This window comes from Tupaia chinensis, unplaced genomic scaffold, assembly GCF_000334495.1.
Source record: "Tupaia chinensis unplaced genomic scaffold, TupChi_1.0 Scaffold149922_1, whole genome shotgun sequence".
Classification (NCBI taxonomy): Eukaryota; Metazoa; Chordata; class Mammalia; order Scandentia; family Tupaiidae; genus Tupaia; species Tupaia belangeri.
In genome coordinates, this window is record NW_006209766.1 from 1,064,156 (window position 1) to 1,068,674 (window position 4,519).

Consider the following 4,519-nt stretch of genomic DNA (forward strand, 5'->3'; position numbering starts at 1 on the left):
CCCCCCGCCTTTCCAATCTCTATCTTCATATTCAAAACAGGGGAGGAGTGTCTCTGGATAAGAACCCAGAACCTTCCCATGGCGGTCAGCGTCTCAGAAGGTCACGGTTTACCACTGCCACCATCCAGCCCTTAGAACCTACACTTTTTGCCTTCTGACCTTTACCTCCTTTGACACCCAAGGCGTGGGTACTGGGGCACCCTGAGTGCTGAGGTCTTAGGGGTCACTGAGATAGAAGGGGAAATTGAGGTCAAGTTGTTCTGCAAAACCACAAGGGTGTACTGACCCCACGCACAGATGCTTCCTGGGAATGGGCCATGCAGCATCTCAAGTCGACCTCATCTGAGTGATCATTCAGGGATGCCTGGGAGGCTCCTCTCCACCAGGCCACACTGTTCACATCACTGTGCTTCCCACCCATCTAACACCCCGCACCCTGGCTCTGTGTGTGGCCCTGCTCTGGGAGCCAAAAACACAGACAGTAAACAAATAAACACAGTGACCATGTGTAGTAGGAAGGATGTAAAACAGGGAAATCATGAGAGAGACTGTCAGGGGACTTTTTCTTGATTAGGCTGTCAGGAAACGCCTGGGCTGAGAAGGGGTATTTGAAACTGATGAGCAGGAGCTGATCATGTGTAACGCATTTCCAATAAGGGGTCAGCAAGTTCCACAGCCCTGAGCTGGGAACGAGCTTGCTGTGGTAGAGCAGAAAGGAGGCTGAAGAGGCTGTGGGGCTGGTGTCAAAGCCGAGGTCAGGCTCTGCCCTGTGGGCCTACAGAGGTAGAGGGAATAGGAGCGAGCTTAAAAGTGCAGGCTGGAGTTTTGACTCTGTCCTCCCACTCCACACCAGGCAAGCCGCAGGCCAGGCTACCGTAGCTTTATCAACCTGAGGGTGTCTCGCTGCAGTGGAACGTCAGGTCCACGAAGCAATGCCTCAGTCTCTGCTGATTCCCCCGCACGGGCCAGTGCCGGGACATGGGGGTGCCGCTCCAAAGCACTCCCTGAATGCCTTTGTGCAGGTATGTCCCCTTCTCTTTTATAGCGCACGATTTTTTTTTTCCATTTGCCAGAGGGCACATGGATTCTTCAGAAAGAAAGAGACAGAGACAGGGAGTGAGAAAGTACACCCTCAGTGGAGGTATGGTCCACACCACAATCCCTTCTCCTCCATTTCTCCATCCTGTTGGGATTTGGGGCACCCATGCTTGGCATACTTTTCAATCCGTTCAAACTGTCAGGCTGGGATCCAAACTGTGATCAGTCACGTGGGATCTGGCTCCCTTAACCCCTAGGCCACAGGCTAGCCCCACTCACTATTCTTAGACCTTGCTTTTTCCACTGAACAATACGTATGGACATCAAAAAGTTTATGGGAAATGGAATTAAAGTATAAGTTTACTTTGTTGCAAAAAGTGAAATCCATACATAATTTTGTTTGTTTGTTTGTTTTTTAAGGTTTTTGCTATAGGGTGCATGCACTCCCCAGAGAGAGACAGAGACAGGGAAAGTGAGAAATCACCCTCCCCATGAAGATGGCCACACCACAATTCTTTCTCCCCCAGTCTCCTTTTGGGATTTTGGGCATGCACACACATGCACCCAGGTGATCTTCAAGCCACCAGGTCTGGGACACAAACCACAGTCAGTCATGTGGGAATCCAGGGCCTTAACCACTACACCACCTCTGACCTCCATGCAGGTTTTCATAATATACATTTCCGTGAACATTTTGAAAACTCCACAATATCACTGAGTTTGATCTATATTTGCCTCATTGTTCGTAACAGATTCACGGCATTTCTCCTATATGGGTGCCCAATAGTTTTTATTTAACCAATCTTTACTCATGGGCTTAGGCTGTTCCTGATTTTTTTACTGTCACAAAACAAACAGCAAACAAAAAATACTGTTCTGACCATACTTTGTGCACAGAGGAAAGTATATCCATAAAACCAATTTATAGATGTCGACCTGCTGAGTCATGCTATGGGATTTTTCATTTTGGAGGAAATGATGAAACTGTAGTGTCTTAAGTAACTGGGGGAAGGAGAGGAGAGAGACGGAGAGGAGAGAGAGGGGGGAGATGGGATCAGAGTGTCATGGGGGCCGGAGGGGACAAAGCAGAACTCACAGGTTACTGTAGGGACTCTAGTTTTAATAAGACAGGGAGCCACTGTGTGCTTTTGAGTAGAGAGATATGACCTACTTATGTGTTAGAAGGATCGTTTGGGAGCTGGATCCCACGTGGCCAGTCTCGTGAGAGAAAACACAGTGGGCCCATGTGTGTATGTGTCCAAATCTGATACACAGTGCTTTCTCCTTCTCCAGCTCTCTCTGGCGAGCACACCTGCCCTCTGGCAAATAAATGAATAAATATGAATGGATCATTCTGGCTGCTATGTGAAGAAGAAAGTAAAGGGGGCAGCCATTAAGTTTGGGGGGAGGGGGGTGCACAGGGGAGACGATGATGATGGCCTGCCACAGGTCAAGCAGTGGATGTGGTGAGACATTGAACTTGAGACATAGTTTGAAGATAGAATGGAAAGGTTTGCTGATGGAGTAACTGTTAGAGAGGAAGGAAAGTCAAAGACTTTTCTCAGGCCCAGCATTGGTGGTGCAGTCGGTATTGTACTGAACTGATTATGGAAGCCACATGGTCCACTGTGGGTTCAGATCCCTGGCCCAGTCAACCTGAAACACGCCAGGTGTATGTGCATATGCCCAAGACCCTAATGAGCTGGAGGACTGGAGGAAGGGGATGGTGGAGCAACGGGACCCTGTAGAAGGTGCATCTCCCTCCTTATCTCTCTCTCCCCCTCTCTCATGCATGTACCCGTGCTCTCGATCACAAATTAAATAAACAAAACAAGAATGGGGCATGGACACACCTGCCCAGCTCTTTAAAACAGATGTCTCTTGGTCTTTTGGCCTGAGCCACTGGAAGAAAGGGGAGGCAAAGTCCACTTCATTTGGAATACCATTCCCCCAATGTCAAAAGTGGGCCTGAAGAGCCACAGTTGGGGATGGTGGTGGGGAGTCTGGCAAATCTCAGTTTCCCAACAGATGAGGTTTCCCGGTCTTACACTGTTGAGTTAGTTTCAAGGGGTGCAGGTGAAGTGCAGTCGGGCTGAGGTGTACAGACAGCCATGCTCAAAGGCAAATGAGAGCCGTTCGCTGGCTGGGCTGTGCTCCCCCTTTCTCTTTGCCTCCCCATTGCCGCACACTTCTGTGTGTATGTGTCTAGAGACCTCTGGCTTCCTTTGACCTTAAAATGGTTTCCAATCGTGCTGTTTCTTAGTGCTCCACACCTGACCTGCTCCTTATCTGTCCTCCTGGATGCTGAAGAGAACAGCCTGCCTCCCTGCGGGTTTCTGTTGACAGATTCTGACTGGCCGCAGCCGTTTATCAGGTCATATCAAAGATGAGGAGGGGAAGATAAGATCAAAGGATGAGACAACCCTCATGCGGAAAAACAACTCCAAACTCAAACCAGCACTTTCGAGCTCGCTCCTGTAGGCTCTACCTCTGTAGGGCCCCCAAGGCAGCGCAGACTGACCTCAGCTTCACCATCAGCCCTACCGCCTCCTCGGCCTCTCTTCTGCTCCTCCGACACGGCGCGCTTGCTCCCACTGCAGGGCCCTGGTACTTGCTGACTCCCTCTTTTGGCTGTGCTCTTTATGATGGCTTCTGCTCAATAGTTCACATCCCCTTCCCAGTCCGGCCTTTCCAGGCAGCCCTATCCAGGAAAAGCCCCCTCACAGTCTCTCACAGTCTCCCTGTTTTCTTTCTTTCCTTCACATAAAACTGCCTAGTCAGGGGGGTTACTTGTTTACTGTTTGTCCTTTTGGCTCCCGGAATTGGGCCTCACACAGGGCCAGGGGTATTTGATGAGTAGGAAGCACAGTGACGTGAAGAAGGTTCCCTTCTACCTCAGTGACCTTAGGACCTCAGAACTCAGGATATCTCAGCCACCATAACTTGGGTGACAGAAAGGAGACAAAGAACAGAAGGCAAAACATGTAGGTTCTGGAGGTCACATGATGGCAGTGGTAAAACATGACGCTCTGAGAGGCTGACCTACATGGGAAGGTTCTGGGTTCACACCCAGAGACCCTGCCTGAGGACACTGGTATGCACGTGCCATGGTCTGGGGCTGGCTGAGGCTGGGACTGGATTGTAGTTCTGAGATTCTGCTGAAGGTGCTGTTTGTCTGCCTGTCTCCCTCTGTCTCTCTCATTCATGAAAGGGATATATATATTTTTTTTTTTTGAGAGATTTTTGCTATAGGGCACATGCGCTTGCCAGACAGACAGAGAGAGACATAGAGACAGAAAGCGAGAAATCACCCCCCAGGAGGGATGGTCACGCCGCAATCCCTTCTCCTCCATTCTCCTCTCGGGATCTTGGGCACGCACGCACACGCGCCCGGCGTGAGTTTTAAGCCATCGGGTCCAGGACGCGAACCACGATCGACTACGTGGGAGTCCAGCGACATAGCCATTACGCTAACTGCTGG

General features: G+C 50.2%; 1 pseudogene; it reads left to right on the forward strand.

The window, feature by feature from the left end:
- LOC102474006 (claudin-6-like) overlaps window positions 1-3,519 on the forward strand; it is a 22,841-nt pseudogene extending 19,322 nt beyond the window's left edge.
- Window positions 3,520-4,519: the final 1,000 nt, after the last annotated feature.